The 23,397-nt window shown below is 33.1% G+C and overlaps 1 protein-coding gene across 2 annotated transcripts in view; it reads right to left on the bottom strand.

Moving 5' to 3' along the window:
• LOC143253071 (tetratricopeptide repeat protein 1-like) overlaps positions 1–8,084 on the bottom strand; it is a 44,796-nt gene extending 36,712 nt beyond the window's left edge. The window contains exons 1-2 of one of the 2 annotated variants that reach the window (XM_076506262.1): positions 7,705–8,080; positions 6,510–6,612 (exon numbers count right to left, since the gene is read on the bottom strand). The gene's annotated coding sequence lies outside the window, so the exon portion shown is untranslated. Of the gene's footprint in view, positions 1–6,509; positions 6,613–7,704 lie in introns of both variants that reach the window. The other variant, XM_076506272.1, reaches the window with a different exon arrangement.
• Between the last annotated feature and the right edge of the window lie 15,313 nt (positions 8,085–23,397).

The following is a 23,397-nucleotide window of genomic DNA, read 5'->3' as shown; positions in this document are numbered from 1 at the left end:
AGTCTCCTGGCTAGATCTTCTAAACATGTTTTGATTTCTGAGGTTGGAATGTTCCTAGGTGCTATTGCGAAGTTGAGTCCTTTGTTAAGTAGATGTATCTCGCCTGTGTTTAATTGTCAGTCTAATCTGTTAATTATGAGGTTAGTCAATGGTTTGTCGCGAATGTCTTTTCTGTTGTTTGCATCTTAGTTTCTCTAGTTTTTTGTTGTAGCAGATCTTTTTGTCTCTGTCATTCTTAGTGTTGATTTGGTTTATGTTTTGTTGTATAAGTTTATAAATCTCTGGTTTAATGCAGCATGCCAGTTGATGGTCTAGGTTCATTTTTTTTGTAAGTCATGTAGTTCTTTGTATTTCATGTTCAACATGGCTTTAACTAGTTTTTCTATAAATTTTGGATAATGTTTGTGTATTTATTAAAATTTTTTGATAGTTTTACCTTTACAAAATTAGGGGTTAGTTGTTCCTTTCTACATTTTTGAATGAAATAGATGTCATTTCTTCTATCGATAATTCTTTGGTTTAAATTTCTTAGTTTCTTAACGATCGTATGAGCATGTACTGTTATTTGTGATGTAAGGTATGCTAGTTCAGACACAATGGTAACAGATAAGTACAAATACTCTAAGAAAACACAAGGACTTACACTTCTTGTACAATCGCCATGATGAAATAATAATCAGTGATGTCGAGAAAACCCACTTGTGGAGAAATATATATGTAAAAACGGCTCGTTTGGGTTAAGAAATATTTTACGTAGAGGAGCAAACAATGTTTCGACCATCTTTGGTCATCGTCATGTTCACAAAAAAGAAAGAGGTAACTGACTGGAAGCTGACCACAGTTAAAATGTGAACAGGAAGAAAGCAATCAAATATCATTTCTTAACCACAAAATTACAAGAACTGACACACAATTTAAAACAGAATCCACCGAAAAATCACCCATACTGGACTACACATTTCTTGGGACTCAGCACATGATACAAAACAAACACTCAACATATTAAGAAACCAAATAAACACAGCCATAAAACTACACTCACCAGACAAAATTAACAATGAATTAAACAAAATAAAACAATACTTCATCAACATCAATAAGTTTCCTCCACAAACTGTAGAAAACATTATACGCACACACCTAGACAGAAAGCAAAATCAACCAACAAAAGTAAATATATCTCACAGATCTAAAAATCATGAAACCATATACTGCTGCATACCATATATTCCCGACGTCAGCAGAAAAATAACCAACATTTGGCAAAAACTAGTTACAAAATGACATTCCAGTTAATACTAATTTATTCAAAAACCAGGCACAAAACTGAGGTCTATACTATGTAAAAACTATACTGACAAACACCATACCAACATTATTTATAAAATACAATGTGATAACTGCCACGACTTCTATATTGGAGAAACAAGTAGAAAAATGGAAACCAGATTCAAAGAACGTAAATGGTCACCTTCACACGTTTTCAAACACTGCAAGTCAAATAAACACAACATAACCATAGAAAACACTCAAATACTAAAGAAAGAAACAAACATAAACAAACGCAAAATTAAAGAAGCCTTACTTGTACAACAACTCAAGCCCAAAATAAACCAATACAAAGAAACACCTTTATACCTGTATTAAAATAATAAAATAAATAATATAAAATTATATATTCAAACATCTAACACTGCCCTCTATATTCTGACACAACCCCTTTCAAACATGTGGTCAGCTTCTGGTCAGTTACCTCTTTCTTTCTTTATGAGACTGACGATGACTGAAGAAGATCAAAACGTTGTTCGCTCCTCTACATAAAATATTTTCTCAACCCAAACGAGCCGTTTTTACATATATAAAACTTTCAAATAATTATTTAACCTGAATATGTCAAAGATGTGTGCGAGTTTTTCAGTTAAAACGGATGCTACCAATCAGTCTTGAAATCAATTCTGGCTGATTTAATTCAATACACGATATACTCTCTATACTATATACTTCTATTGTTGTCTTGAAGACAGTAAACTGATATACTGAATATCTTGGGACAATGTGTGCCATATTTGTAATAAGCTTTATAAATGCTTACAAACTAAAATTTTTTAACCTCTTGTTCATTCCATCTAAAACTCATTACTATCCTGCCATAATCAAATACATAATTTACAAATAGTTCAACTTTAGTCTTTATTATATTTTCATGTTCCTTAATGATTTTCATTAAATGGCTGTAGTTGGCCTTTACCAGTTTGCTTAGTTCCACACAAATGTATAACCTCACAATCAGATACAGGAATAAACTAAACCAATTTAATGAAATTAGATAGATTTTATCTATGAAATGAAATCAATAGAAAATCTTGATGGTCCATCTATTTTAATTACACTATCACATACATAATTCCAAATATAATTGCTAATTAATTGTTCAACTTGCATAACATTCTAAAGGGGTCTTTACTGAATAGAAATACACATATAAGTGAGTTGCCTACCAAGGTCTAACCAAGCAAATAACAGGGTACATGGAAAGGTGTTGTTGAAAAGCTTGGGTATTTTCAAAATTGCCAAAAGACACAACAAGTAAGTCAGAAATCATGAACGCTAAGTTAAAAGGATCAACAAAATTAACAAAAATCACCAAGAATGCAATTATTCATACATTATATTTTTTTGCAAACACCTTATCTGACGAAAGTTCCAAAACAAAACTGTGGAACTGTCAACTACCATTCAAGAGGTAACAACATGAAAATGGATGCTGCCAAGCTTGAATTTCCATGAGACAACATACACTTGATGACATAATCAGAGTCATGGAAGACAGGAAATGGATACAAAGAGCAGAAGCAAAACCAAAACTGCCAGACAATGAAAAGCAGACAATGAAGTATTCCTCCATGCAGAATCATATATCTTTGTTGTTAAAAGGTTGAGTTATGAGGATATGAAATGAGACTTTTCCCAAGAGAACTCCTCACATAACAGTACTTACACATTCTTGCATATTTTTCCTACAAGACTGTTAATAGTATAATGCTTGCACAAAAAAAAGTTACAATTTAAAACAACTTAAAGCTCGTGATCACTCGCTATAGTTAGGAAGAAAGATACCATCTCAAAAGGAAATACTGGAAATTACTGTAAAGTTTTACAGAAACTATTACCAAAAGGAAAAGAAAAGACTGGTGGTAAAGGTCATTGTATACCCAAAAATTTTAAAGTGAACAATTCATATCAAAATGTAACAAAATATCTAGAGCTTAAAACAATGACAGAAAAATGTGATTAACTGATAAAGTCCCTTACACAAAAAGGTTAGTTTAATGATACCCACATCAATGGATTTCTTTTAATTAAAACATCAATGGAAAGTAATAATAAGAATTATGTGGGTCCTTAAGATTTTTCCACTCATTTTAGAAAATTCATTTAAATGTGCTTTCATACAATTAAAACATATACTAGAAAAGAACAAAAAGAGCAAGGATATTTTGATCATTCTAATTCAAAAACATTGCAACCACTGAGTATTATGAATTTAATTCATGAAATGGAAAATTATCCTTCATTTTAACTCAATGCATGATCTACATTATCTGGTCACCTAGAGAACACAGATTCTTGGATGATCTTCAATCATCAGAAGAAATGAAAGAGGATAAGTTCATGAATAATTTATGTAACATGTGGTATTATACCTCATCTGTATTCTGGGAAATCCAATATCTATCTCCATATCTGTGCATGCATATTATATAGCAGATGTGTTGTAACTTTTTAATCAAAGACATGATAACTGTACAAAGATGGATAAGCTGGAAACAACTGAATTATTAGGAAATAACTGAAGATGTAGCAATCCCTAAGACAAAAAAAGGATTACATCAGCCAAGTCACAGTACTCCAACTGTCATTGCTGTTTAGCAATCCATAGACATTTATGATGACGAGAAACCCATTTGAAGTAAAACTAAATTCTAAAGACAGTCGGTATGGATATTAAAACATTAATTAAAATAAAGCATGGAACAATGTTTCAACCTTTTTAGATCACTTTCAGTTGTCAAGTCTCTTTGTGAACCTGAAAATAACCCAAGAAGGTCAAAAAGTTATTCTGTACTTTATTTTAATAAAAGTTTTAATACCCATATCAACCATCTTCAGAATGCAATCCCTTGTCATATTCCTGTCAAAGTACCATAGATCAATGTGATTCATGTTAGTGGATGATAAGTGTATGCAAAAAAAACCAAAAAAAACCTTAAAATGTGCAACCTAATGCTTTAACAAGGGAAATGCCAATGTTGGTACACCTTTACAATCACACATGAAAAATACCTTTGTCAAAAATCATGAGGTATAACTAGATGCCTCAAATAATTATTTTAATAAACAGGAAATAATGAAGTGTAAGAAAAGCAATGATATTTATAGAATAATGACAACTACAAGAACATACCAAGAAAGTTGTTGCTGTATAATCATATAATATTAGTTTATGATGAACACTATCAAGAACAGCAGTTGTTGTTTAAAACAGATTCAGAGAAAGCTGCTAAACAACATTTATTAATTGTTTAGATTGGAACAGATAAACATTATCAATGTTAGAAAGAGTTATGCAAGCTTCTAACTAAAGATAAGAAACTGTCCATTGTATGTTTCAGTTGAAGTGAATTGATGCTATTGAGGTTAAAACAGGTCAAGCAAATTTGGATGTTGAAACCAAGAAAACCTTGGATAGTGGACTAGCAAGAGGATGATTCACTGACAAACTTAGAAGTTCGTAAACAAGAGAGAAGCCTTGATCATTTGATGATGCATCACTAGGAACTATTGGTAATTAACGAGAAATCACAAACAGGAAATCAGCTGACACCATGGCATGATATATTATACATATACAATACAGAATACAAAATCTTACAACCTCTAGCAAACACTCCAAACTGATCTGATCATTCAAGAGGAAGGAGAGAAGATGTCTCTTATTAGTAGAAACACAATTTCTAGCCCAAGCTCTTTACACTATAATGCCATTTTTTCTTAAACATCAGTAATTATGTCACTTGCCTATAATAAAGATACATTATATATCTGTGTGTGTGTGTGTGTGTGTGTGTGTGTGTGTGTGTGTGTGTGTGTGCGTGCATAAATATTAGTGTGTTTGATTTAAATAAAAGTGTTAATGAAAGTCTTAGTCTCAAGTCTCTTTGTTTTAACTGTAAGGCCTCGAGTTAGTACCATTCACCCACTGCATTGTCACTTCAAATAAATATTTCATGTAACAGCATGCAGTGTTAGTTAAAACTCCAATGGTTAAGCTGAAACAACCCACTCGACCTGCATGCAAGTCAGCCCACAACCACATTATACTCATGTTAAGTATGTCAGCATGGAAGCTTAAGATATGTATACAGATGCAATTTACAACAGGTCACAAAAATAAAATAAACCCCTATCTCTTAACATGGGAACTGATTTTTCATACAATTTTTGCTCTGTAACTCAGTCAAAATGATTAAATTTTGATAAAACTTGGCAGGCACACATAGAATATTATTTCTCATTGTCTTGCTAAAAATGTACCATGTTTGTTGGCAATGCACAGATTTTCATATTTTTTGAGGACCAAATATGATCAACACTGCATGGTGAAGATATGAGCTCTACTGCTTGTCCCTCTAGTTTCTTATATAATAATACGAGACCATACATTACAAGCAGTTTTACATACAAATAATCATAAATCATAATTCACTTGAAATTTTGTAGAATGGACGACAACTGCCTGTTGTGGGGACACAAGTGTAGAGGGCAATGTTTTGAATGTCTTTCGCCTTTGTCTTGAACTTGAAGACAAAAGGCAGAAGACTTTTGAAACGTCGTCCTCTACACTTGCTTCCCCACAACAGACAGTTGTCGTCCATTTCTCAATGTTTCATCATGAATACTCTGCCTAAACAACCTATCACAGAACACAATTTGCTTTTTAAACTAAACCAATACAATAAGGAAAGCAAAAGTTATAATTTGTATATCAGCCAGTTGGTACTAAAGATATCATTAGGAGATAACTTCAATTACTGTTTTTCAGAATAATAATTACAGATTAAACTATGTTCTAAATGAAACAAATGTATAATCACTTTTGCCCAACAATGTACAGTGTGTATGTATGCATTAGTTGATTGGCACTATGGTTAAACCATACTGCAAAATGCAATTACCAACAAATTACCATCTGCTTATGTTATGTTAATTATATTACATGCTTTCTTTTTTGATTATTATGAAACTATTAACATTTGTTAGTCTTTTTATTTAGTGTCACAGAAAATGTCTAACAGGTTTGAAAATAATTTTTCCTACTATATAAACAGTAACACATGTATTCAGTAAACCTAAATAAACACTAAGAAGTGTATATGGTAAACATTTATAAATAGTAGCACACGTGTATAGCAGACCTGTATAAATTGTGTACATGCAACTGTACTTACTTTATTGCTTGCCTCTTTCCCAAGATGGTGATATTGTTATTAGACAAAATCACATGACTGTGACATCATGCCAACCTCAAGAATGTGGGCTTTGCAGCTAACACTATATAAGCAGAGAAGAAAATATCATTGGGGAAATAATGATGTACGTTATCCATTCATTCACGAAAAATTGTAACCTTTTGGCTCATATCCTGGGTGTTTTTGCAATAACATTTCACAAATTTATCCAAATGATCAATTTAACACTTCAAACTGTCAGGAAAAGAAAATTAACATCTTTGGAGTAATGGATCATCAGAGTAACAGACCCTCACATGACACGTTGCATTTAGTAATATCTGAGTGCTCTGTCTCAGCAATAATATGCTTGTCCACCTTTCACCCATTCCTCAGAAACAGTTCACATATATAGTTGCCAATCGATTTAACACTAGTTTTAACTGACTGCAAACCTTGTGTTTCCTTGTTCCATTGATAACTTACACATCATGGTATTAAATAAGATATAGGAGAACTGATTCTGAAGAAATCACAGCTATTAAGTATTGTGTCCAATATAATGAACATGAAATGCTCACTTAAAAATATTTATTTATTATGTTAAAATATTAGTATGCATGTGATTTAGTAACACATTTGAAAAGCCATATCAGATATTTCAACAGTATTCAGTGAAGAAAACTTTGAAGTGATAAAATAAAACTCAATTTCAATAAAATTTAACTTAAGGTATATGTTCATACCTACATTAACCCAATGTTCAGGATCAAATTAGATCTATTTTATCAATTTTTATGATTTATCTAGTCTAGAAATTATACAACTTTTTAAAAAAAAGTCTACTTCTTATATAAGAACAAAACTGAGAAGCAAGACAATGACTTTATTACTCCGTTTCTATTAAAGAAATTAGAATCAAGTCTCAAATATTTCTATTACCTAAAAGTGTGGTAAGCTATTGTGGTAACTTATTATTTATAACTACAGTAAATAATTGTTACTTTGCAAACAGTGCAATCTCAATGTTATTTGCATGTTTATGCTCTATTTCTAAGAAACGCAGAGTAGTATTACTACTAGAAATAGCAGAACCAATGTTAGTTTCATAATATTAGTATTATGTTTACAGCTTATTAACACAAGTATTAGTAATCGCAACAATTTAACATAACTTCCGCATCTAACGACCTACTTTGTCTTCAGTAGATTTAATTTCAGTTTCTTGTTTCCTTAAGTTCCGTATATTTCTTGACAAACAGATCTTTATAAAACTTTGTACTTTATGTTAGACTCAGACTTTGTTGTTTACGAATTACAAAGTTGATGAAAATTACAATAAAAACTGAAAACTATTACTTTTAGTCTTGTTTTAGCAGATTATTTACATATTTGAATCGAATTTGTTTAATTGATTTATTAAGATTATGCAAACTTATCACAGTTAATCAAAAGTTACAGGTAACATTATTCATGCTTTCAACCTTCAAACCTCACATTCGACAGCACTTCAATATTTTATATTAAGCCTACGAGTTTTGCACCTCTTAACACAAGTGTCTCCCTCATCTGAATAATTTGAGCACAATATTTAAATATTTAAAATATAGTAATTAGTTTATTTCAATTCTAATAAGTTGATTTTTACACTATTACGTCTGTAATCAATTTTTCTTTGAGGACAATATAAAACACTTCGTATTTCATAGTTTAAAGTTGTAATAAAAGATTTAATATTTGTTAGCCCCTTTCTTCAGCACTTGGTAGGTAAGCAATAACTTTATGATGCTAACATCTGTGATTCAATAACCCATTGCGCGCGTGTATGTGACCCCTATAGCTCCAATAGGAAAGAACCTAAAAACCAGAAATTTTCACCCGTAATAAGTGGACTCAAAAGATCTGCACCTGTATATTATTACTTATCTTCGTGCGTGCGCATCTTTTTATTCGATAAATGCATAGAAACGTGCATGTGTGCGTACATGCACGTGTTTTTAATAAGACAAACTAGCGAAAAATTACAAAGAAAAGAGATAGTTCCTTACGATAAGAGTAGCCCAAGAATTGGCGGTGGGTGGTGATGACTAGCTGTCTTCCCTCTAATCTTACACTGCTAAATTAGGAACGACTAGCGCAGATAGCCCTCGTGTAGCTTTGCGCGAAATTCCAATAAACCAAACCGACCTTACATTATGAATAAGATTAAGAATAGCTAGACAGGAAGACATGCACTTGTGTGTGTGCGTGCACATATGTGTATGTGTGACCACTATAGCTCCAAGAGGAAAGAGTCTAGAAACCTGCAGTTGGATCCTGAGAGTGTGCACCTATGTATTATTATTTATCTTATCCACAAGGATGTGCGCATGCGCTTACGCATCTTTTCGAAGAGACAAACCAGCGAAAAAACACATAGAAAAGTTATGCAGTATATTACAAAAAAATCACTGAAAGACATACACACTCGAGTTTGCATGTGCGTGTCAGTATATACGTGTCTGCAAGAGCTCCAGAAACAACATATATTTTTCTCAGTTTGTAGTGTATACATTTAATTTTATACTTTCAGCATATAGACTCTTAAAAACAATATTAGGTTATACTTTTATTGCTAGGCAACATGATATAAAAGCCATTATTTAAACGCATTGTTACAAAAACGCTTTGGTTTGTGTTTGTTTGAAGCACAAAGCTATTTGTTCTCTGCCCATTACAAGTATCGAAACCCGATTCCCAGTGATGGAAGTCCATAACATACTACTGTATGACTGGGAGGAGAGGGCTGGCTCTTTTATATGTCAGAATTTCATATAATAATTATTATGTTATTATTATTGAGCGTGTCTGTATGTGATTTCTTTGGGAAAATAACCAATACTGTCAAACCTGAAACACTGCAACAGTAAAAAATTGTGAAAGATTCTGATAAAATGTGATATAAATTTATGATGATAGATGTAAATTTGAAGTATTTAGTAGCAGTGATAAAATTATTTAATAATGATTAATTCTCAATTTACTGCACTTTCTTTACGACTTTCTTATGTTTCTGAAAAATAAAAAATGTTTAAAATATTTTTTAGTGTTCTGTTATACTACAACAGGTTTAGAATACACATACTGTAACCTAAAATATATCACCCTAATATTCCGAATGCAGTCGGGTTCTGTCGCTAGTCGATAATAATAAAAGGGCGTTTTTGTGGGTATGTGTATGTGACCGCCATAGTTCCAAGAGAAAATGACCTAGAAATTTGAAATTTCTAGTCCATATTAGATGGACTCTGAGGATGTTCACCTGGGTATTACTGCTTATCCATGCTTTTTATGTCGTTTTTTTGACTGCGTGTGCGCATCCTTTTAATGAGGCACGCAAAAAAACGTAGAAAAGTTGTTCCTTATACTACAACACCTAATATATAGAAAAGCCAGTGAGTTTTGATAACAATGCATCCCAACAATAGATTTTATGTTATGTTGCTTAGTTACAAAAGTAAAACTTAATATTATTGTTAGTCTGTGAACTGAAAGTATAAAATGAAACAAATAAACAACAAAATTTGTTGATTTCTTAATTTGGAGACTTAATTGACTAAAGATATTCGTATTTTTTTTATTTAAAACGGTGGAGATATAACAGAAAATACCTTACCTCAGAAACTATTTAAGTTTAAAACTGCACAGAAGCAATCACCCAAGGTTGCTGGTCTCAACCTTCAGAGACCATGCTTTCTCATGACCAAATTTATTTTGGGCATTTCAGGGTTGGCGTTAATAGCAACCTTTGCGTCTTAGCAGCTGATAAGAAAATAACCAATATATACAACCAAGTTACAAATAAATTGTTAAATGACAGTTCAAGTAATAACAGTAGTAGGGCTTGAAACTATAATATTATGGATATTTGAAAATAAAATTATTCATAAAACAATAAATGTTAATTTATACACATAAACAAGATCGTATAAAGGTGACATACAACTTCCGTTAGAGTATTCTTGCTGTGACTAAGTAAGATTTTAAAATGCTCCTGTTAGTTTGACGGTTTAGTTGTTTGAAGTAAAGCACAATGCTACACAATAGACTATTTGTGCTCTGACCACCACGATTATTGAAACCCGGTTTCTAGCGTTGTACTTCCGCAGACGTACAACTACCGCTGGGTGGCAGCTCGACCTTAAGGTTGAAAATTGATATCGTTAAAATTTGGAACTCGATACTGCGCTAGGCACACCATAGGTAGTCCTGTGAGGTAACAATTTTTACTTTATTTTAGACACGTTTTTTATCGTTTATGTATCTTTTCTTTCTGTCACTTAGTTTAGTTAATTTTTATTTCCTTTAAAAACACTTGCTCAAGTGCCTTCTATTGTATATTAAATGAGTCATTTTGATATTGAGAAATCGGCACAATGATCCCCTAGCGGTGATTTATGGACAGTAAGTTCATGTAAGACTATTATAGTGAAGTGTTTTATTCTTTGGGCACGTTACTTGAAATTACCTAGTAAAAAGAATACAAACTACTTCTCCACGTAATAATAACAAATTAGTTTATTTCTTCTTAATCATTTGCTATTATAGACTACTTTCACTTCTAGTTATCGGCCAAAATACAAAAACAATGTTTAAAACAAATTTTGAGATTAATAGTAACCTGCCTAACTTATAAGTAAACTTACTTACAGAATATCGTCATTGATCGCTGAATTGTGAACTTTTATGACACTGAATTCATAAACTCACTCACTGAATATTCATCAACTTTACTTACTGGCTACTCATGTTCATAATCAATGTGATATTAGGAAAATGTTCTTAATTATTATATTGTAAAATAACAAATTCTATCTTCATTTTATTATGAATTTGTTTACCTTTCGTTTATTATTCCTCTTACTGTTTAGTTCAAGTATAAATTTTTCGTTACATTAAAGTGCTAACCCACCTTCTAGCTAGATCATGTTGATTTTGACTATGTATTATGAAATTAGCACAAACTTCCTCTAGCAGTAACTTATAAATATTAATGTTGTGAAAAACTACCTAGATTTACGGTAATAGTTAATTACACGAGATGTGACCTTGTGGTCTAACCACTAAATAAAAAAATGTTCCTTGATTTTGAAGACGATCTGGTTCATGAGATATAGTTAAAATTATTGTTCAATATTGCTATTGATTATGAGAAGTTGTTTGACTTTGAAATATTATATTTTTCGGAAGTGTTTTTTCATCTTCTGGTTATTTTTATAATTTCTGTGTTTACTGAAATGAATGACCAAGTTTTATGTTTTATTATTTAACACCGTTTGTATCTAGTCCTGGCCAAAAATGATTCACTAACTGGTTTTTACAAGTGATAGACCTTGCTTCAAAGTATTGTTTTGAATTTCTGCTATAATTTAATAAATTGTTTTCGCTTGATCCTGATTGCAGTGATGTTTTGTTTTAGTCAGTTACAATGTTATCATGACTAGTTTGTCTCTCTAGCAAATAACTAAATAATAGAATTTAAAACATATCTTACACCACTCCCGCTTTCACATATTGTGAAGTCTTTTGAACAATGCTAATACAAAATTAAAACAGGCTCATTAAACCAACCATTCACGAAGTTCTTTTAGTGGTTTTCTTCTGCAGGTTTATAGTGTTAGGTATAATGACCTCTTGCCCTTTATTGACAGCAAATTGTCTTTCAGCATGACCATATCGTTTAAATGCTGTGTTTCTATCACGGATAACATTTTTTCTCTTTTATTGTTTCATTCACAATTTCCTGTAATGTTTTTTATTAATGAATCGGTGAGCTTATTTCTGGGTTTGAATAAAAGTGTTTGCTCGAAACGTCGCTAAGAAAATGAAAAATAAACTAATCATTTTTAAGTGATTTAACTATAGAAATAATTTCTTATATACATACACAATATTCGAAATAATTATAAAAGCGCACATGTGATACACATACAAGAGTTGCAAAACTTAGTCATTCTGATTATATGAACAATTTAATATAAGCACAATTCACTATTATAGAGAATAAAAAAAATACATGCGATTAACAATTTACTTGTATTTTGTGTTTACTTTAAACATATTAGCTTAGCTTATTCATATGCTGTTTATCAATGTGTCGTTCTGAAATTTTCTTCTAAATATCCTGTATTAATTTCCAAAATTCAGCCAAGTTGTTTAACTGTCATCTGACCTTTTTATTTTTACATTAACCTGCAGAGCTATTCGTGTTGGAACACTATTCATGTTGGGACACTATGCAGGTCAAGCCATGGTTATTATTGGCCTCTTTTCCTTTTTTTTTCAGGTATTTTTTACCGCATTCGTTGTACATTATCGAAATCATTGTCTTGCTGAATATGAATTCTTGTCTAACAGGTCTTGCTTATGAAGGAATGGCATGATGGATGAAGAATTGGTTGTACTTGTCAGCATCCAAGTTTGCATTAAACATGCTTTGGTCTTGAAAACCATTCTCTTAAATGAAGCCCAAACTTATGTTGGTCTTCCAACATACTTTACTATAGATGGTATAACCATGAAACTGTTCTCTTTTTGGCCAGCAAACAGACTATCATTTATTATTACCGATTATTTGTGTTTGAGTTCATCTACAAAGACCACCCTCCTCCAGCTTTGATCATCCATTGTTTGAATTAGAATAACTATTTCAGCCATTTTGTTTGGCTATTTGTCCTGAACTAAAATGTATCTTACTGCTACGGAAGTAATATTCATACCTGTACTTACATCTAAACTGTTGGAAATATCTCTACTTGGTTGTAGTATATCATAACGTCACTCAGTTTTGATCTTATACTTCGTTTCAACAGTTCTGGTTTCATGGACTTGCTTCAGAGTATGCACACACCTTCTACAAAAATGTGAAAATTTGGTTCAATAATTTACTTGTAGCAGTGATTATCAACCAAACCTTTAAATCATACAAGGTTTTCACGTGAAATTTCTACCGTAGGAACTAAGATTGCATTTAATACACAATTGCTAGAAATTATATGAGTGTTTGCGCTTTATCGGCATTTGGTTGGCGTGGCACTATCTGGTTAGTTGGATGATAAACAATAACAATATGCTGTCACATTAACGCTCATCTCTTCTTTGGTTAAGTTGATTTTCATACAGCAGAGGGAAAGCTATTATATAATATTTGTGTTTTTATTCATCGTTTCCGTAATAATTTCTAATAGACGAAAAATTCTCATAAGTTGTTAAAGTGAATGATAGATGGCAACACATTACCGTCGATCAATACTTTTTCATATATAATATATGAACAGTTGTTGTTTTTGAATAAAGCGCAAAGCTACATAATGGGCTATCTGTGCTCTGCCCACCACGGGTATCGAAACCCGGTTTTTAGCGTTCTAAGTCTGCAGACATACAGCTGAGCCACTTGGGGCTTTACTGAACAGTATTTCTTCCTTTGCAGCATTTCAGGAGCCTCAGTTTGTTTTGAATTTTGCGCATAGCTACATGATGGCTATCTGTGCAAGTCGTTCCTAACTTAGCAGTGTAAGAGTAGAAGGAAGACAGTTAATCATCACCACCCACCGCCAACTCTTGGGCTACTCTTTTACCAACGAATAACGGGATTGACCGTCACTTATAGCGCTCCCACGGCTGAAAGGGCGAGCACATTTGGAGTTATCGGGATTTGAACACGCGATCCTCAGATTACAGTCAAGTGCCTTCACCACCTGGCCATGCCGGGTCATTTCAGGAGGAAAACCTACGATGTCCAGGGTGTAGAAATATCTTCTTCTTTCTACTTCATGCAGCACAAAAATAAAATACAATGAGGAAACTAACCCGAGCACAGAAGAGGAGTAGGAAACTCTTTTTAACATTAGAAGAAATGATAGAGTGATTTGAAGATAATTTAGAAAATTCGATAAGGGAAAACTAAATTAATTCCATGAAAAGAATCATCTGAGAGAAAAATAAAAATGAGCTTGACATGAAAAAAATGGGTCGAGGAACTCAAAAACTGTCACAAATAGATAAGTTAAAGATATACTCTAAGGGGATCTATATCTACACCAAGGTAAAGGTGTATCTGTAATCTTACGAAAGATAGTGTTATAAAACTTTTGTAAGCAGTTTTTGAAAAACTGTTATCACATCGGAGAGATTAGACACTTTTTAAAGGTCATAAGAAAGAGTATAAATAGGTAAACGAAAAGTTTTTCGAATTGTTTGATTTTGAAGCATTTAAATATCTTTTCTGAAGTTGTTGTTTTTTTGTTTGAATTTCGCGCAAAGCTACACGAGGGCAATCTGCGCTAGCCGTCCCTAATTTAGCAGTGTAAGACTAGAGGGAAGACAACTAGTCATCACCACCCACCGCTAACTCTTAGGCCACTCTTTCACCATCGAATAGTGGAATTAACCGTTACATTATAACGCCCCTATGGCTGAAAAAGCTAGTATGCTTGGTGTGACGGGGATTCGAATCCAGTACCCTCGGATTACGAGTCGAGTGCTTTAACCACCTGGCCCTGTTTTGAAGTTTCTTTGTTTGCTTTTTAATTTCGCGAAAAGCTACACGTAAGCTATTTATGCTAGCAGTCTCTAGTGTTGCAGTGGAAAACTTGAAGGAAGGTAGCTAGTAATCACTGCCCACCGCCAACTCTTGGGCTACTCTTTTTACCAACGAATAGTGAGACTGGCCGGTACATCACAACGTCTCCCACGGCTAATAGAGCAAACATGTTTGGTGGGACGGGATTCAAACCTGTGACTCTCAGATTACGAGTGAAATGCCCTAACCACCTGGACATGGCTATGCTAGGCCATTTGAGTTTGTTGTTAACTATAAAGCTGCACAAAGGGCATTCTGGGTTCTACCCACCGCGGGTACTGAAAACCGATTTTTAGTGTTAAAAGCCCTTACTCTTAGCATTAAGTAACCGAGAAGCGGATACTTTAATGTTTTCTGGGTGAGGGAGGGGTTGAAGATGAAATCTTACTTTGAACATAAAATAGAAGAACCATACTCAAAACAGGACGAATGAAAACTCTGTACGTTAAAAGAATGAATGAAATATCACAACCATTAAAATTTCCAACTATTTTACGTAGAAGGCAACTCTCTGACTAAGGTTACGATGATTTCTGTGAACAGTTTTGGGTTTCTTTAAAAGATTTGAGGCGTTCTCTGGTACAGACAATAATTCGCTGGTAGCTGATATGACAGTATTTATTATGATCATTACACATTGTTAGATATATAATAGTTATGTGTTGCGAGCATAATGTATATGAGTTTACATATATATGATCGTATCTTGTCAGATGTCACGCATGTTTCTCAGCACCTAATTTTTTTATGCTTTGTTGGAAACAAAATGCATGTTTTAAGTGTAGTCTGAAAGAAAAGACACTGTTATAGTGAAAGCTTTTATTACGAATGATTTAGTCATTGTTAAGCACAAAGCTACACAAATTATTGCTCTGCCCACCAGTGGTATAGAAATCCGACTTTTAGCGTCGTAATTCAGCAGACAATCTGCAGAGCCATGGGAGAAAGACATTATGAATGACCTTACAAAGTTGCTGAAGTAAATTTACTGAGTGCTAGCAGTTACATTTCAAGTTATGGCTTGTTTAAGCTATGACTACAAGAAAAACTATCCCAAAAGGCCTACTTACCAATAAACTGACACATTATTTTGGAGTTAATTGATTTTGAGAACTTCTGAAACTAGCTATAGATCGAAATTACTTCAACTTTATTTAGTCATAGCGAAACATCAGATTATGCTGTTTTGGGTGATTACAAAGAAAATTTGTAGTTCAGCGTGATATACCTCACAAATAGAATGACATAGGTAGGTAAATTTACACAAGTATGTTAACGGTATCATACGAATGTAAACGCCACAGTTTTCATGTTTGGTTGTCATCAAGGGCGCCACTATGATTTCTTTCGCAAATTTTATTGTGAGTATAAATGTGTTTGTCGATCACAGTTTAGCTTATTCAACCGAGACGAAACTGAAAAATGTGCAGAGAGACGAACTAGTAAAATATTATCACACTAAATGACTCAATGCTGAGCAACTCTCGGGATTTACAGTAAAGGCATAACATCCATAGAGGGCCTTGTTTTAGTGATGCTGTCTGCAAATTCATAAAAGCTTTTGAGAAAACAGGTTACACTTGTGATAAGCCACGTTCAGGCATACTACTAACACCTACTGAAACTGTCGCCAAAGTCACAGAAGCCTTTACAAAACAAGCCAGTAGAAGCGGACACAGGTGCAGCAATGCACGTTCTGTTGCAAAACGCCTAGATTTACCAATTCCATGTCTAAAAAGGCTTTTCAGACAATTTTACCAATGGTTCCGAACAAGCTGCATACTGTTTGAGCACAGAATGAGATGAATTTGACCCGATGTGTTTGTCAATGACCTGTCAGTATCTTACCGACTGATGAAATACACTTTACTCTTTTTGAAAGTGTTAACGTGCTCAAAAGCACTATCTTGTCAAAAACTAATTCAAATCTAACATCTCCTAAGCTTTCATACAATTATTTCACGTCACTTTCTTTATGATTGGCCATCTCTTTCACCAGAACTTACACAAGTCGATTTCTGGTTATGGTACCTGAAATCTCTCATGTGTTATAAAAAGCCATGGAAGGATATTATTATTCTGAAAAGTGAGCAACATAACAGATGAAATACGCGTTGTTGCTGTAATATCCCTTGTCACACATATGTAATGCAACAGAGGAGCACATTTTGAGCAGTTTTTGCGAATGACAAAATACTGGGTCATAGTGGTGTCTTTGGTGGCAACACGTGAGAGCTGAGACATTTGTATCCTCATGATGTTTTTAACAACCCTGATCAATTTCAATTTTCTTTGCCTTACCATTTGTAAGATATGACGTGCTGAACTACATAACTATTTTTATAATCACCATGTATATAAAATCCACTTCGAAAATACATAAACTAGATCGTTTGACCGAACAACTGTAACTTATTGAAAGTTACCAAAGTTGAAAGTTGTTTGAAGTATGCAAGTCGTCACAGAAAATAAACAAATAAATAAACATCACTGTTATTGTGGTGAGCATTTCTGAAAGCAGTCAAGAAACTTATAACTCTGTGGTCTTATAAACCAAGTTTAAAACACAGTACTGGAAATTCTGTTAACACAATAAAACATTTTATTAAAGTTTAGTTAGATTAGAGAAATTAAGGCGTATATTTCCTTTAAGCCGAATACGGTTAGTCCGTATCTTTAAAGAGACTTGGCTAAGAGTTAAGGAACCGTGAAAGGAAAGTCGTTTGATCTACAGACATCAACGGTTCAATTAAGGCAGAAAAGTGAGATGATTGAGAAGGAATATTTGACATTCGTAACAGTTCTAATGAAGACGTTAATTTGTCAGATACGACAAAGGGAGAGAAAAATAAACCAAACGTTTCTTTATAGAAGAGACTTTCATGGTTCTGAGAATGCAAAATATTTGACATTAGATTAGAAACAGTTACAATGTTAATTATCCTAGAAAGACGCTTGCTTTCCATCACCATTGAACAGTAGATATGTGTCCTAGATAAATTAAAGAAGAATTATGAGTAATAATACGTATGAAAAATACTCAAGCAATTTCACAAATTTGAACGTGTTAACAAGAAGTAAGACAGCATTTCTATTTTATATTAAAATAAACTGAATTGTTCTGTAATATAATTATTTGTATTTTAAGCCTTGTTAATTCTAGAAATTTAACGGGTGAGCTTTATTAATACATTATACTTTGAAAAGTCGAAATTTCTTTGAAATAATAATATTAAAATTTCTAAACGAAAACTTTAGAGAAAAGTTATGAAGGAAAGCGGTAAACTAAGTAAGAATCCGTGTTGGAAGGTGACTAGAAAAAGTAAAAAGCCAGTAGAATCCTGAGCTCAGCGTATCAGTCTTTCGCTGCCTGTTCACATAAAAAATAGTTATTGAGATAATATACGTGAGTCTATATAAATGTAGAAGTTGACAGTCAAGTGCACACAATCTTCCTGCAACTCCCACATACTTCGACAAGGAGTGTAACATACCTACCATTATTAAAATAAATTGTATCACGAAACAGGAAAATAATGAATATACTCACCGCTTTTAACCTCTAATTCCAATAATTTGGTATAATCACTAATATATAATGTATAAAGAAGGGGAGAAAGGGCACCAAACAATAGTCTTGTGATGTTACATTTCTGTCAGCTAATTACAGAATTAAAGCAGGCAATCACGTGATGTCGGCTGGGAAATCTGTGAAATAAAACTCCAGTATATTTGATTAAACATATCGACCAGACTTTTGGGCGAGTCAACTAATCTACGACAAGTTAATGCTGGGCGTTTGTGGGTTGAATAGTATTTTGTTATATTTGTCAACTGTTCCAGAATGGTAACATAAAGAATAATTCATGTTCAGTGAACTACAACCACTCGTAGTAATAAACTTTCTTCCCATCAAACCATCGTTGATGTTTCCATTTAAACAAGTGTAAAGTCTAATGCAAAAATAAAGCACATAAATAACCAGTTTAAGTGTTCTGTCAAGTCACACTTTTTGTTTTGTGGGTAAACAAAGTGAATTACTTTTCGGATACTAATATGAATGGCTAATTTTTTTGTGGGTAAACAAAGTGAATTACTTTTCGGATACTAATATGAATGGCTATTTTTTAATAATAATAAACTTTACCAACGTTTTTTCTTATTAAGCAAATAATACTGACTCTGAGTCGGTATAAGCAGTGAAATGTTTTCAAATCAAGCTTTGCGATAAGCAGTGAAATTTTATCAGATCAGGCTTTTTGAATATTAAATTATTAAAGTTTCAACTTAATTTAAATATTAGAGATATAGAAAAGTCATGCACCTTTAGAAGACGTGACGAATTATAATTTCTACTAATTAGAAACTTCTTAGCGCTTGGTATGACTTGCTGGTTAAGGCAGATCGATTCGCAATCTGAGGGTCGCGAGTTCGAGTTCTCGTCACTGAACATGCACGTCCTGTATAGTTGCCGAGAGAATCAGCTGCCCATATGTTAAAAAAAACAAAAAAACTCTTTGGTTGCAAAATTGTTGTCATATGTCATCTCACGCCATATTAATAGCTTATGTAATCACTCGCCTTTCTACTGTAGAGCGGCCTGGCATGGCCAAGCGCGTAAGGCGTGCGACTCGTTATCCAAGGGTCGCGGGTTCGCGCCCGCATCGCGCTAAACATGCTCGCCCTCCCTGCCGTGGGGGCGTATAATGTGACGGTCAATCCCACTATTCGTTGGTAAAAGAGTAGCCCAAGAGTTGGCGGTGGGTGGTGATGACTAGCTACCTTCCCTCTAGTCTTACACTGCTAAATTAGGGACGGCTAGCACAGATAGCCCTCGAGTAGCTTTGTGCGAAATTCCAAAACATTCTACTGTAGGGACGTTATATGTGATGGTTCATCTCACTATTCGTTGTTAAAAGTATCTCAAAAGTTGGTCATGAGTAAATGTTGACTAGCTGCTTTCTCTCTAGTTTATCACTTTAAAATTAAGGACGGCTAATGCATAGAGCCTTCAAGTAGCTTTGTGTAAAATTCTAACGAAATTTTTTATTATTTTTTTACATATCTATTTGCCACTTCAAGTCGATGATCAACTGGTTTCTCTTTAAAATAGATGTTTTACGTTGTGATCTATCTTATTTACAGTTTGATACAGAATACAGCGAGTAGTCATCCCTACATTTGAACTAACAGACTGGTAGGAAGACTATTGATTAACAACTCTCAAAAATAAGTTTTTTCATACTCTTCTGTGATCGAATTGTGGGATTTGATTGTCACCCTTATAACACATTCAGAGCCCCAAATTGCGCATCGCAATTAACCAAGCCTTGAAATAAATATTCGAATTCATACAGAATACTCATCACCAGGGGCTGTAATTTAGTATTGAATGATTACAATTTTTGAAATTTGATTTCATGTTTGTAAATAATTTCGATTACAATTATTGATTATTCTAATGAAGTAATTTTTACGAAACGTGGAATAAAAACATAGAAAAAACTTTCCTGATCAAACGTGTTTTAAAAACATAAAAATAAACAACGAACAACGGAAAAATAACAGATTATGAACGGTTGGAGTGAAAACAACATAAGAAACAATGAACACATGTAGTCTAACTTTTTGGCATGTTTATGTTCTCAGTAAAGCAAATTCTCTTGGATAAACAGTAACGTTCATATAGTTCCTCATACCAAGATTTGTTTTATTAACAAATAAATGTTGACAACTTGCTATTTTATCTAGTTTACTTCTCTGACTAAATACAAAACATTTTGTTTGTACGTGTATATATGTATGTATAAACTTAAATAATCACTCACCTTGTGTTGCTAAGTGATTTTTATTTCTGATTTACTAATAATAATTTCAGAATTCTGGAAAATAAATTTCGAAATAGTGTGTGTTTCTGTTCTTCTACTGTTTTAAGATTACCCCAGAAGCACAGATTCCACAGTGGCATGATGTAAAAACTCTCACAGATCTGACTCAATGAAAATAATTCACCCAGCCCACCGATATTGTTGGAAATAAAGATAAACAGAAACACCATAAGAAAATCCACAAATATAATTACTTTTTTAATATTTTATATATTTCAGTAAACAGTTTGTTTGTTTAACATTAAGCAAAAAGCTACACAATGGGTTGTGTGTGGTCTGTCCACCACAGGTCTCGAAACCCGGTTAGTAGCAGTGTGGGTCCGCTGACATACCGCTGCACCACTAGGGGCGAGTTTATTTATACTTAAACGTAAAGCTATACAACTGGCTATCTGTTCTTTGTCAACCACATATCAAAATCTGGTTTCTAGCATTTTAAATCTGCAGACATACCACTGTGGACAAAGCAACTATGAGAAAGAGATTTTTTTTGTGAACACTGTAGGTGCAGAATAAGATAATGAGAGCAGCGGCTCTGAGTGTTTGTTGTTTTTTGTGAGCGAACCCACAAAAAATCTCAATGTTAATGTAGTAATCTAATCGAAATGGTGGTATTACGTAATCGTATAAATTCAATTCCAATGTTCATTTCAATAATCAAACGTTCTATTAGGTTGTGTGTTTGAAATGTTAACAATGTTCCTAGTGAAAATGAGTTTGGAGTTATTTTTTGCTCGACAAAGAGACAGACAAACAGTTAATTAAAGACGTTCTTGCACATTTCTTCATCACGCCTCCATAGAGAATGAAGTGCTAAATAATAGAATAGCAGTAACAATACTTCGCGGAGTTATTTTTTACTCGACAAAGAGACAGACAAACAGTTAATTAAAGACGTTCTTGCACATTCCTTCATCACGCCTCTATAGAGAATGAAGTGCTAAATAATAGAATAGCAGTAACAATACGTCAGGAGGTAGTACGCCAACAGATTGGTTATAATGGTGAGTTCGTAGGTAGATAAAAGTCCATATAAATATCGTTATATTTCTAATTTATGGAAAAGCGACCTCAATAAATTCTAATATGAATATTTACTTGGTATTTTTAACGTTGTTTTTTCTGCTGATTAACATTAGACAGTTGCTATGTAAGACAAGTAGTAAATCAAACACTAAGGCACTCAAAAAGTACAACACTGACTGTGAAATGTTTTTGTAACATATTGAATTAACCAATCTAAGAAGTGCAACAAACAATATCTCACTCTTAAAATGTAGACATTGGTTGCCAAGAATTTCCTTCTTTCTCCCCTCCCACCAGTGTACTTGTGGACTTACAACTCTTGAAACCGGATCCGATACCCGTAGTGGGCAGAGCACAGATAGCCCATTGTGTAGCTTTGTCCTTAATTCAAAACAAATATTCTATCTCAATTTGTTATCACATTTCCACTGGTTTTCCAAATTCCAGTTTGTTACCAGTATAACCAAAGATGTTGACCTTCAGTAAAGTCTTTAAATTAATTTAAAATGATCAGTTGATCCTTAAAAACAATCAACTTTTTGCGAAACTCGATCAAAATAAGGTAAACACTTTTCTGGTTATGCTGTTGATTTTTAACGTGACCTTGAACTTTTACCTCAGCTCAACAAAAGCTGATTTATTAATCTTTTGAAGACACTCGGGCCTTGTACTAAACTTGATCAATTAGATTTAAACCTCAATATTCATAGAGTAATGAAAACAAAATCCACCCCCCCACAACCGATGCCGGACATGGATAACTAAACACACTATCCAATTTAATATAATACTGATATATTCAAATATAAAATATATTAAGCACAGTATGCTCTGAATAAACAGCATGGACTTTATCGATTACCAAAACCAAGTGAGAGAGAAACTGTATCTAAAGGAAACACAAGTATTTTAACCGAGCGTCACACGGTTTGAGTGAATGAGAGATTCGGAGTTCGTGCAGAAAAAACAAACCGTCAAAAAGAATTCATTCTGCTTTTTGTGATGATAAAAAAAATGTTACATGTAACCTGTAAATATGTAATATTGCATCATGATTTTCGGTACCATTTAATAACTGGAGATCGAGTGATACTTCATTTCTTGTATTTGAAACCAAGGCGCTGTAATTATATTTTTATTATATTACATTGTTCACGTGTTTTATTGAAAAAAAATAAACATGTGTAATTTCTTTGAGATATGATTGTTTACAGAAATCACTGTAAAATAAAATAAAAATATAATAAGTTGTTAAACGTATGTAGCAAAAAAGGTGTAACATATAATTACCAATAACTTTTAACACATAAGTAACACTAACTTTTTACCACATAAGAAGAATTAAGTTGTATTG

Source organism: Tachypleus tridentatus, chromosome 1, assembly GCF_004210375.1.
Source record: "Tachypleus tridentatus isolate NWPU-2018 chromosome 1, ASM421037v1, whole genome shotgun sequence".
Lineage (NCBI taxonomy): Eukaryota > Metazoa > Arthropoda > Merostomata > Xiphosura > Limulidae > Tachypleus > Tachypleus tridentatus.
Note: the sequence above shows the minus strand (reverse complement) of the source record. Positions and strands in the feature narration are given on the sequence as shown.